This window comes from Trichechus manatus, unplaced genomic scaffold, assembly GCF_000243295.1.
Source record: "Trichechus manatus latirostris isolate Lorelei unplaced genomic scaffold, TriManLat1.0 scaffold00345, whole genome shotgun sequence".
Classification (NCBI taxonomy): Eukaryota; Metazoa; Chordata; class Mammalia; order Sirenia; family Trichechidae; genus Trichechus; species Trichechus manatus.
Window position 1 is genome coordinate 60,421 of NW_004444281.1, and position 13,415 is coordinate 73,835.

A 13,415-nucleotide genomic window follows, 5' to 3' on the forward strand; every position below is an offset into this window, starting at 1 on the left:
TAATGATCGTGAGCATTTTTTCATGTGTCTGTTAGCTGCCTGAATGTCTTCTTTGGTGAAGTGCCTATTCATATCCTTTGCCCATTTTTTAATTGGGTTATTTGTCTTTTTGTTGTTGAGGTTTTGCAGTATCTTGTAGATTTTAGAGATTAAATGCTGATAAGATTTGTCTTAGCAAAATTTTTTCCCCCAGTCTGTAGGTTGTCTTCTTACTCTTTTGGTGAAGTCTTTTGATTAGCGTTTAAGTGTTTGATTTTTAGGAGCTCGCATTTATCTAGTCTCTCTTCTGATGCTTGTGCATTGTTACTTATGGTTTGGATTGTGTTTATGCCATGTATTAGGGCTCCTGGGATTGTCCCTATTTTTTCTTCCATAATCTTTACCGTTTTCGATTTTATATTTAAGTCTTTGATCCATTTTGAGTTAGTTTCTGTACATGGTGTGAGATATGGGTCTTGTTTCAGTTTTTTACATATAGATATCCCGTTCTGCCAGCACCATTTGTTAAAGAGACTGTCTTTTCCCCAGTTAATGGACTTTGGACCTTTGTCAAATATTAGCTGCTCATAGGTGGATGAGCTTATATCCGGATTCTCAACTCTGTTCCTTTGGTCTATGTATCTGTTGTTGTACCAGTACCAGGCTCTCTTGACTACCGTGGCAGTATAATAGATAGTTCAGTCTTTACCTAACACTCAATGATCTAGTAAATACTTGTTGAAAATAAACTTTTTCATAGTTTCTTTCCAAGCAGTATCGGAAGGATTTGCTTCTTCCTTACGCTTTTTGAAATTTGGTCTCCGGTTTCACAGTTACAAAATTAATCACAATCTCCCAGGGACTAGCAATAAACACATTCATTTTAACAAGATAATATGTGACAGTAAACTCTTTGTCTGTCACCGGGATGGCCGAGTGGTTAAGGCGTTGGACTTAAGATCCAGTGGGCGTGTGTCCGCGTGGGTTCGAACCCCACTCCCGGTAAGCTGATTTTAACAGGCATTTTCCTTGACGACAATTCTTCGTGCAAATCTAGGAAGTATAATCTTTGTATGGAAACTAATTTAATGATTCCAAACATTCCAAAAGACAACTGGATGTTAAATGTTGTACTTCCTTTCTGCGGAGTTGCCGCCTGGCCTTTTTGTCTTCAAGCTTAAAGAAAGTGTTTCGGTGGGCAAATGTTAAGGAGGTAATTGAATAAATCTCTGTCATGGTGCATTTGGGCTACCTAAGGAAATGTTCTACCTAAAGAGACTTGAATTCTCCAGACAATTTACCTCCAAGAGGAAGGAAACGGTGAGACCTTTGTCCTTAGGCAGCAGAAAGCACCTGGTTATCTGCGGCACAGACAGGCAAAAGAAACTGAGTCCCACCGGCACTGGCTCGCTGTGATTCGGAATAGACTCGACGGCAACGAGTTTCTGGTACGGCACTGGCTCGGATAACTAGACTCACAAAAGCCCAACTCTTCTTTAAAGCTATGGGGATGGCTCTTGACGCTAGACCCAGTGTCCCGTGTAACAGCGCCAAGTAGGTAGAATCATCCCAAGGTGCGGGCGAGTTTGTCAGAGGAAATAATTTTTTTTAGAGTAAAAGTGCTCTCCGAAATTATCAGTAAGCAAATAATATGCTTTTCAATTTAGCTTTTAGTGCGTAGGACCCAGTTAATCATTCCTGAAGAAAGGGAAATGAAAGGAAATGCTCCTCGGTATGGTTAGAGTTTTCGTAAAAGAAAAAGATACAGTATTTGATTAGATTGTGATGAGACTGTCCTTGGAGGGGATGGCTGTAACCAATTGCTCTTTGGCCCCTGACATTTTAAGGATCTGCTCTTGTTCTTCCCACAGTGATATTGGGCCTTAATGTAGGGCTTATTACTTTTGCATTACAGGTTTGATGAGAAATTGTCAGAATGTTTTCCAAAGCAGCTATGCCGTTTTACATTCCCACCAGCAATGTATTAGAGTTTTTAAGTTTCTCACCAACACTTGGTACTTTTAATGATCTTTTAAATTTTTAGTCTTTCTAGTGCGTGTGGGGGATAGTACCTTATTGTGGTTTTATTTTGCATTTATTTCCCTAGAAGCTAATGAGGAAATTCTGGTGGTGTAGTGGTTAAGAGCTACAACTGCTAACGAAGAGGTCGGCAGATTGAACCCACCAGGAGCTACTTGGTAAACCTATGGAGCAGTTCTACTCTGTCCTATAGGGTCGCTGTGAATTCGAAGAGTTGGAACCGGCTCGATGGCAACGGGTCTGACTTTTTTGTTTTGTTTAAAGGCTAATGACGTTGAGCATATTTTTATGTAATTATTTGTCATCCCTATAAAGTCTTTGGTAAAATGTTCAAATATCGTCCATTTTTAATGTTTTCTAATTATTGAGTTTTAGGAGTTCTTTATATTTCTAGACACACCACCATTATCAGATATCTGTTTTGTAAACATTTTCTCTCAGTGTAAAATTTGTCTTTCATTTTCTTAACTATGGATTTTGCAGACAAGAAATTTTTCACTTGGATAAAGTTCTTATCTATCATTTTTTGAGAGAGGTGGTATCTAAGAAGTCTTTGCTAATCCAAAGTCACAAAGAATTTTCTCCTATATTTTCTTCAAGTTTTATTGTTTTAGGTTTTATGTTTAGATCTATGATCAATTTTGAATCAATTTTGGTAAAAGTTGCAAGATATGGATTAAAGTTTTTTTTTTTTTTTTTGGCTTGTGAATGTCCCATTGTTTCAGCATCATTTTTTTGAAAAGATCATTGTTGATCCATTCAATTGTCTCTGCAACTTTGTCAGAAACCAACTGGCCACATATGTGAGGGACTGTTCCTTGACTCTCATCTGGTCCATTGAGCTATGTGCCTATACTTTTCCTAATATCGCACTGTCATGTTTTACTGTAGCTTCATATTAAATATTGAAATCACTCGGTGTGAGTTACTTGATTGTTTTTTTTTTTTTCTTAAAAAATGTTGGCTATTCTAGTTCTTTTGTCTTTCCATATAAATTTTAGAATAACTTCGTTGATTTCTACAAAAACAAAAAACAAAAATTACCTTGCTGGGATTTTAAGTTGGATTGTACTGAATCTATAGATCAATTTGGGGGGAATAATTGACACTTTAACAATATTGATATTTCCAATCCTTGAACAAGGTATATCTCTCCATATTTAATTCTTCGACTGGTTTCATCATGAGTATTTTTAGTATTCAGAACAAGTATCTTGCAAATATTTCGTTAGATTAATACCAAAGTACTTCATGGAATTTGGTGCTCTTGTGAGTGCTCTGATTTTAAATTTTAATTTCTAATTATTTATTGATTATATATGTGTGTGTATATATATATAGGTATATATATACACACAAACAAACTCGCTGCCAAGGAGTCGATTCCGACTCAGCGAGTCGAACTGCCCATAGGGTCTCCAAGGAGCGGCTGGTGGATTCGACCTGCCAGTCTTACTTTTGGTTAGCAACCGAGCTCTTAACCACTACACCACCAGGGCTCCTATATATATATATATACATATGGGGGCCCTGGTGGCACAGCACTGGTGGCGCAGTGGTTGACTCTCTTCTGGTCCATTGATCTATATGTCTATACTTTTGCTAACACCACACTCTCAAGTTTTTCTGTAGGCTGCTAACCAAAATATCGGCAGTTCGAATCCACCAGCCGCTCGTTGGAAAAAACCCGTACTGGGCAGTTCTACTCTGTACTACAGGGTCGCTATGAGTCGGAATCTGCTCCATGGCAACGGGGTTTTATATATATGTACACTATTTTAGTTTATTGACCTTTCATCCTGAAGTCTGTCTAAATTTATTATTCTGGGAGATTTTAAACGATTATTTGGAATTTTCTATGCAGACAATCATATCTGTGAATAGAAAAAGTTTTATGTCTTCCTTTACAATCTGAATGCTTTTATTTATTTTTCATTGTCATTACACTGGATAGGACCTCTAGATCAATGTTGAATAGGAGTGCTAAGAGTAGACGTTCTTACCTGGTTCCCTATCTTAGAGGGAAAACATTCAGTCTTTCACCATTAAGTATGATAGCTATAGGCTCTTTATCAAGTTGAGAAGATTCTTTTCTATGCTTAGTTTACAGAGTTTTTATCATAAATGGGTGTTGAATTTTGTTGAATGTTTTTCTGCATCTATTGAGATGATTGTATGGTTTTTCTTATTTAGTGTATTAATATGCCGAATTACATTGATTGCTTTTTGAATGGTGAACTAGCCACTAGCCTTGCATTCTTGGGATGAAAGTCTTTTGTATATTTCTGAATTTGATTTGTTAATATTTTGTTAAGGATTTCTTTTTGTCTGTGTTCATAAAGGATATTGGTCTTTGGCTTTCTTTTTGTGTAATATTTTTGTTTGGTTTTGGTACCAGGGTAATTCTGGCCTCATAAAATGAATTAGGAAATGTTCCCTCCTCTTCAATGTTCTGAAAGTTTGTGTAGAATTGATATTCTCACTTAAATATTTTGTAAAAGATGCCAGTGAAGCTACTTGTGCCTGGAGTTTCAATTTTGGAAGTCTTTTTTTAACCATGGACCTAATTCCTTTAATAGATATAGAAATACCCAGATTATCTATTTCTTCTTAAATAGTATTTTAGTAGTGTGTATGTTTCAAGTAATTTTTCAATTTCATCAAAATGTTCAAATTTATGGTCATAGGTAATTTGTAACATTCCTTTTCGACATGTAGCAACATTCACTCTTTTATTCCTAATACTGGTAATTTGTGCCTTCCCTCTTTTTTCTTAATCAGTCTGGCTAGATGTCTATCAGTATAATTGCATTTTTCAATGTACCAACTCTTGGTTTGGTTGATATTCTCTATTATTTTCATGTCATTTATTATTTTCTTCTTTTGGCATTAACTGTAATTTGCATATCTTTTCCTAGTATGTTAAGGAAGCTAAGATCATTGATTTGAGAACTTTCTCCTTTTGCAATATAATCATTCAGTTCTATAATATAATCTCATTTTCATTCTATTCAGAAAGATTTACTTATTTTCCTCTTGGAGTCATGGGTCATCTAGATGTCTGTTAGATAATTCCCAAATACTTGGTGGATTTTTCAGATACTTTTTTGGTTATAGATTTCTACTTTAACTCCATTATGGTCAGGGAATATGCTTCACATGATTTGAATTATTTTAAATTTATAGAGGTTTTTTTAATGGTACAGAATATGGTCTATCTTGGTGAATGTTCCAGGTGTACTTAAAAAGAATGTCTCTTTTGCTGTCATTGAATGGAGTGTTCTATCAATACCAACTACATCAAGTTGGTTGATATTCTTTTATATTTCCACTGATTTTCGATTTTCTTGTTCTATCAGTTACTGAGAAAGGAGTGTTGAAATCTCCAACTATAATTCTGGATCTGTCTTTCTCCTTTTTTTTTTTTTTTTGCTTCGTGCAATTTGAAGTTCTATTGTTACGTATTACTATGTTTTTTGAATAAACTGACCCTGATATCATGTGTATTGCTCCTCTTTATATCTGGTAATATTTCTTGTTGTGAAGTCTATTTTGTGATATAACCTCCCCAGTCTTTTTCTGATCGATGTTTTTGGGGCATATAATTTTGAACCCTTTTACGTTTTAACCTATCTATGTGACTATATTCAAATTTGGTTTCTTGTAAGCAGCATATAGTTGGGTCTTTCTTTTTTATCCAATCAGCAAACTATGTCTATAATTGGTATGTTTAGACAGTTTATATTTAATGAATTACTGACATTTGTATTAAAATCCACTATCTTGCTAGTTGTTTTCTCTGTGTTTCTTCTATTCTTTGTTCCTTTCTTTTTTTTTTTTCCTTCATCTGTCCAGGACATATGGAGTAAAAGTGCCAGGGAATGTATAAATACACCAGTTACAGACAGAGCACTTGTATGGAGCACTATTTACAAACTGCTTAATTGATGGGATCCATTTCACAGTTTTCATTGTGTTCTGAGTGGGAAGAAGGTGATTTAGGGGGAACTGTTCTGGAAACCTGGTCATTATGTAACTATCTATTTATCTCAGCCAGAAGTTCACCCTTTTATACTGCTTTGTGAAAATGGATCTGGGCTTTTTAAATACTTTTTTTTTTTCTGTGCCAGCTGGCATTGAAGTTTTGTCAAGAGAGGGTGCTGAGGAGACTTTGCAGGAGGAAAAAGAGTCATACTTTCTGGTTCTAGCAGCTCCTGCAGACTTCTCAGCTTCTCTAGTGCCTAGCTCCATTCTACCGACCTTAATGAAATTGGCAAAAAGAAACCAGATGTTCATTGATCCAGTCACAAATATTTATTGAACACTATGTATGGTGAATACTCCAGGATGCAAAAAAGAATTAAGACCAGTTGTGGAAATCATTAAAAACAAAAACAGAAACAGTTATTTTCAGTAACTGCTGGAGCTTTTATGAATCATGTTTTTAAAAGATACAGTCATGATAAGATCAAAGACAAAATATCCAATGTTTGCAAAGCAAAACATTAATCATTACATGGTATAGGGGAAAAAGATTCTCATCAGAATAAAATTCTGAATTGTTTGGTATCCAAGAAAAAAACTGAAGTGTTTCAGTCCTGCCATGTGAGGAGTGATTTTTTTCCTGTAACTTTTCACATAGTTCAGTGTTTCTTCCTCTCTTCTTCTCAAAAACTTTGGCCACTGCCACCCTTAGAAACCATATCTATAAAGTAGACACCATTTTCTCAGTTTTCCGCACCATGTAACAATCAAATAACACAGGTTTCATCAGGAATAAATTCCTCAAGTTGTCTTCAACAAAACCAGAGCTAACACTTTTCAAAATTACAAAAGCCTACAGGGAGTTGTTGTTGTTGTTAAATGCCCTTGAGTCTGTTCCAACTCATAGCAACCCTATACAACAGAACAAAACACTGCCCAGTCCTGGGCCACCCTCGTAATCATTGTTATGCTTGATCTCATTGTTGAAGCCACTGTGTTAATCCATCTTGCTGAGGGTCTTCCTCTTTTTCACTGACTCTCCACTTAAGCACCAAGTATGATGTCCTTCTCCAGGAACTGGTCCCTGCTGATAACATGCCCAAAGTACGTAAGATGAAGTATTGCCATCCTTGCTTCTAAGGAGCATTCTGACCTACAATGAGAGCCCTGACAAACTGCAACCTAAAATCCTTGTTTACTAGGTAGGCTCCTTAATCAGCCAAGCCAAGCAGGCCTCTTGAATGAATAAAGAAAAGCAAGAGAAGAAATGTAGTATATGAAATTTACCATTTTCTCACCCTAGGAATTGGGTTAGGAGTAGAGTACACATCTTTATTGAAGTGAAAAGCAAACAAAAATTCTTTAGAATAAGACACGGCCGTGGAGTCTGCCAAACAGAACTGTTCCTGGCAAATTGATCCCACTTTATTGATGTCACCAAATCACTCACACTGCAAGATGTGAGAGTTAATATATGATATGATATATGATATGGTATAATTTAGTATAATAAAGAATTTTAAATTTTCTAGTAGCTACATTTAAAAAGGAAAAATTAACAGGTGAAGTTTATTTTAATCCCAAATATTATCATCTTAACATATAATCAATATAAAATATTAATGAGATATTGCCATTTTTTTTTAAATACTAAGTCTTTGAAACATTTGATACCAAAAACAAGCCTGTTACCATCAAGCAGATTCCGACTTATAGCAACCCTATAGGACACACTAGAATTGCCCACATAGAGTTTCCAAGGAGCGCCTGGTGGATTTGAACTGCTGACTTTTTGGATAGCAGCCATAGCACTTAACCATTAAGACACCAGTTTCCAAAACAGGTGATAATGTCCACAATATTAGACAGTATAGCTTCAGAACGTTCTGGGGAAGTGGGAAAAAATTCTCTCTTCACAGTGTGGATCCCTGGTGGAGTAGTGGTTAAGTGTTTGGGTGCTGACCCAAAGGTTGGCAGTTTGAATCCGCCAATTGCTGCATTTACTTACTCTGCCCTATGGGTACCTTGCTATGGGTCAGACTCTATTCGATGCAACCGGGTTTTTGGTCTTCACAGTATAATCTCTGTAGTTTTTTTTTTTTTGTCCCAACACTTAGTTAAAATAAGTCTAAATTTTTTCCACCAGGTCCAAGAGCCTGAGTTTGCTTATTATATCAAAGGTCTTTCTTTGTTTGAAGGAGAAGTGGAAACAGACTTCTTTCTAAAACAAATTACACTAACCACCGCCCCCCCCCCCGCCAAAAAAAAAAAAGAATCTAGAGAGTAGAAGGTCGGTTACCTTATTGGTTAAAGCTTGGTGGTACTAAGGCTGATTTTGTGGGTTTGACCCCCATAGAGATGCTTCATTTTTTCCTCTTCTTCCTTGAAAGTTCTCTGTCCTTGTTAGCTGTAAAATCGAGTAATAAACTATAACGCACCAGTCCAGTGTTATTTAAAGGGTGGTCTATGGAATAGCAGCATCAACATTACCTTGCTAAAAGTCCTAGAACCAATGTACAGTCCCTGGGGGGTGGGGCCCAGAAAATTGGGTTTAACAGTTCCTCCAAGTGGTTCTCCTGCATGCTAAAATTTGAGAAGCAGTTTCTTTAGGAAGCTCCAGATGCTTTGGGCCTCCCTCCCCGCCCCTTTTAACCCGCTCACAGTTCAACAGACTGGATCAAACGACGTCTGAGAGAGTGGTGGGTTCATTCTTCTCATTCCCAGCGCCCCTTACAGAGCACATTGTCCAGCGTCAATAGACTTTTGTAAGATAAATAGGTGTATACTCACAATTTTGCTTGTTAATGTCCTTTTCCCCGGTTTCACCTTGATTTCCCTCCTAGCCCCTCCACTCTGCCCCAGACGTCAGGAGTCCCTTTCAAGAACACCTAAAAAGGAGGTCCTTTTGTTTAAAGAGACATCGTCCAAAAGCTGCTGCTTCTCCTGTCTTACTTCCTTGCGCCTCACTGGGTGCTTAACTTTTGCCTGAGATTTCTTTAAAGTTTGAACAATTTCACCGTGACACAGCGGCGCGCGCTCTTCTTGGTGAGATCGCGGGGTGGCCAAGGAGATGGAGGATAAACGCGTTCTTGGCGTCAAAGGCCGAGCTCTGTCAAGATCGCTGAACTTAGGGGTGAAGGTAAACGCTCTAATGTCGTCTGTCCACTGCAGCGCCTTTCTTGTCTCAGTATTTATCCAGTGTTGATGTCCCTTCTCTTTTCTCCAGGGGCGACGCTCGGGAACAGAAAGCTGTGCAGGAGAGAGTCCTAAGAACGGAAGCCTGCCCGATGGGGGAGAAGTTAAGAGTGAAAATATTAGTCAGTGTTTATTATTAATTTTTCTTATATTGGATACCCTTCATTGATATTTAAAATTGTCTTTCCAAGGGTGTCTTTCGGCCAACCCTGTTTCTCAATGTCAGTAAAAGAAAGGAGATAAAAACAAATTTCAGAAGAGCGGTAGGTTGGAAAGCCAAGATTGCACTGTGTGGCAACTATCTCTAGCGAATCTCCCTTCGAGGGACTTTTAAGAATTTGCTTCTATCACCAAACTGAGCAACATACACGGAGAGTATTCCCCCCCCCCCAAAAAAAAAGGAGACGAGCCAGCCAGGAGTGGAACCTAGAGTCTTCTGATCCGTAGTCAGACGCGTTACCCATTTCGTCACTGACCCCATACCTGCAGACCCACCGTCGATTTTCCACTATTCATTAAGAATAGGCAAACAGAAATGAGGTGCTAAGACCACTTGGTTCCGGTAAAACAGACCCATTTCCTTTCTGGTTATTTTGCAGGAGTTACGTTCCCTAATATCCTTAAAAAGGAAATTTTAACGTTTGAATACTGTATATGTAATAGAATAGAGCGACTCTCGTTCCGTTAAAGCTTGTGTGTGCGTGTGTGTGCGTCCTTGTGTCTATTGTTTCTACTTGTCAGTTCATCTGTCCGTCCATCAAACAATTTCACGTTTCTTATATTGGATACTGATGCTGTCTGTGGATCAGTAATTAGTGATCCATATAATTTTTAACTATGATACAATGAAAATTAAAGTGTAATAAAATACGTTGTTGAGGTATTAATCATTTATTTCCATCTCACTATCCAAAGAGCCGTAACTCACTAAGGAGGAAATCATTTCAGACTCGATGTAGCAGATAAAGTCGTTCAAAAACACCCCCAAAATTAGGCAAAAAGGAGGCAAGAAATCTATGAAGATACACTTTTTTAAAAACTTAATTCACATAGAAACTTAGAAGCTCAGAGTAGATATAATTATAAAATTAAAGCAGATTTGTTGTTCCTGGATAAATATTAAAGGACTCAATGTAGGTAAAATAGGCATATGAAAACAGGAAAGTATTTATAAGCGAGGCCTGTCCTCTCCTCTGAGAGGGAGAAGAGCAATAGTTTGGGGCCGAGAACACAAGCCAGTGCAACCAGGATGCACATGGCCTTTATCTCGACTCCTTCCTAGTAGATCTGTGACTTTGGTCAAGCTATGTACCCTTTCTTTACCTTGGTTTCCTCATTTCTATACAGTATTTTTAAGAGCGTCTGGCGTGCTTGCTATCTATCTATCTAATGGATATTTATAATCCCAGACCTTTACGGCTCCCACTAGCCCGTACAATGATTTTTTTCCCCCAAAGTACAGTACCAGAGAACACTTTAAGGAAGCTACCTGCATTTCTGTTATCAGTATGAGAAACTTTATTCCCATATTTCTTAAAACTATATTTTCTCAGTTTCTCTCTGTCATTCGGATGCCCCACTGCTTTCATATTTAACAATCGCAACACAAAACAACCAGGTATTCTGAGCGCACACTACCTAAGTCCCAAACTTCGAGTGGACCATGGCAGGCCGTGGATAGTGCACTGAATGAGGCAGCGTCCTGAGCTGAGGGGTTCACAGATGCTCAAGTTTGGAAAGAGCAGAATATAAAGGCTGGAACAGGGATTAACTACTGAAAGATCGTGAACAAGCGAAGAGCCATGTAGGGAAAAGGTGGGAGGACCAACATAAACCTCTGGGAGGAATGCTGCCCTCTTGAAAACTTCAAATTCCTAGGACCTGTGTTCTGGTGGCGGAGTGGTTAAGATCCAGGCTACTACCTAAAAGGCCGGCAATTCGAATCCACCAGCAGCTCCTTCGAAATTCTATGGCGCAGCTTTATGAGTCAGAGTCGACTGGACCGCAACAGGTTTAGTTTCTGGTTTTATGCTTGAAGAAGGAAGACCAAAGAAGATATGACGCATTTAAATTATGGTGTTGGCAAAGAATATTGAATATACCATGGACTACCAGAAGAGCGAACAAATCTGTTTTGGAAGAAGTACAGCCAGAATGCTCGTTAGAAGCGAGGATGAAGAGACTTCTCTCGCATATTTTGGACATGTTATCAGGTGGGATCAGTCCCTGGAGAAGGACATCATGCATGGTAAAGTAGAGGGTCAGCGAAAAATAGGAAGACCCTCAACGAGATAGATTGACATAGTGGCTGTAATAATGGGTTCAAACATGGCAACAATTGTGAGGATGGCGCAGGAACTGGCAATATTTCGTTCTGTTGTACATGGTGTCACTATGAGTTGGAAACGACTCGAGGGCACCTAACAACAGAAACACGCTTGTGGAAAGGAACCCTGGTGGCGCAGTGGTTAAGCCCTAGACTGCTAATAAAGTGAAAAGCTGACAGTCACCGTGATTTGTACTGATTACTTTTGTTTTGTAACTCAGAAAAAGCGGAGGAACGCTGTGAGCAGGATTTGAACCTGCGCGGGGAATCCCCATTGGATTTCGAGTCCAACGCCTTAACCACTCGGCCATCACAGCTTGACGTTACAACACCTTTTATACATTGAAAATATATTGTCATCTCCACATCCCAGTTTTGCTCTTCGGTTTCACTGACTTTATTTGTGTTCCTTCCATTGTTGCTTATTTGGCATGTTTTCTTTCAGGAATACACAAAAGAAGTCATTTTCCAAGGCTCCTCCTCAGACCTCTCCACTCAATCCCTTCCTACCGTCAGTCAATTTCATCCCATCTCCTCAGACCCCAGCTGCTAAATCTCACCTTTTTGACAGGATGCAACATTCCAGTACCACAAGAATCCCTGATTTTTAATTTTCTCATCCTTGTATATATGAGAGCTGTGGTGGCGCAATGGTTAAGTGCTGTGTCTGCTAACCAAAAGGTCGGAACTTCAAATCCACCAGCTGCTCTTTGGAAACCATATGGGCAGTTCTATTCTGCCCGATACTGTTGCTATGAGTTGGACTCAACTGCAACGGGTTTTTCTTGTACACACGAGCCATTATACTGTGTTTAAACTTATTCTCTGCAGGATTATTTGTCATAGCAAGATTGGAAACTTAATTGTTCAGAATTATTTAATTAGATAAATTATGCTACATCTACACAATGCAGTTCTGTGCGTATTTAAAGGATTATGAGGAAGATCATTATGTATGCATATATATTTTAAAATAAAAGCACGATTTAAAGCAATGTGTACAGAATGCTATCATGAGAGATATATTTGCATTAGATTGTATATACATTTTACAAAAAAACTCTCAAAAGAATTAAAAAACTCATAACAACAGTAACTAGTTGAGGGTCTAGACTGAAGAGATGGGATTCATGAGGGGATAGGGTTCAGGAACACGAGGGAAAAGATCACTGCATGCTTTTTTAGGCTTCAGATATGACCTATTCAAAACAAATTAAAATTAAAGAAAACACTGTAAAAGGAGAGGAGTGGGGAGAAAAACTATTCTTACAAGAGGCCTCCTCCCTGCCCCCTGGAATGGTGAATAGAGCCATGGTTCTGGAACTTGGTGATACCAAGATCTCTGAAGGAGGCCTCACCTGGTGTTCCAGAAGGAGCTAAATCGCACAAATGAGATTTGAGGCCACCCGGGAAGCCTGAGGCAAAAAGACAGGAAGGCTCCCAAATGACATCCAAGCCTGGCCCTGAACCAGCAGGACAAGGAAGACCTGGGAGATTCTGGGAGAATCATCAGATTCTCAGACCATCCTGGAATATTCTTCAGACACTGAATTGGACCTTCCATTTGTGAGTGGTGTTTGTGCAGTCATGATCATCTGGAAGCTCTGAGGACCAGACCCACAATCTGCAAGACCTGATTTTGAAGCCCTTTGGGCAGCTGCCTCATTTGCCTAGAATATTCTAGGGTAATCGGAAGATCATCTCTCTCCACAGTATAATCCCTGTGGATTATTTTGTCTAAATCCACAGAATTTAAATAGCCTAAACTTCCTCCTCCAGGTCTATGAGTACGACTTTAAAAGTTTGTGTGTGTGTGTGTGTGTGTGTGTGTGTGCGCGCGCGCGCGCGCGCGCTTGTCGCAGCGGCGGCGAATGTCGGGGCGGCGGAGACA

The 13,415-nt window shown here is 38.7% G+C and overlaps 2 non-coding genes across 2 annotated transcripts; one reads left to right on the forward strand and one right to left on the reverse strand.

Annotated features, from left to right (window-relative positions):
• The first annotated feature begins 901 nt into the window (after positions 1–901).
• Positions 902–984, forward strand: TRNAL-UAA (transfer RNA leucine (anticodon UAA)). The gene has a single exon. It is a non-coding gene; the product is annotated as a tRNA-Leu (tRNA).
• Positions 985–11,759: 10,775 nt separating this feature from the next.
• On the reverse strand, positions 11,760–11,841 carry TRNAS-CGA (transfer RNA serine (anticodon CGA)). Its single transcript has one exon. It is a non-coding gene; the product is annotated as a tRNA-Ser (tRNA).
• Positions 11,842–13,415: the final 1,574 nt, after the last annotated feature.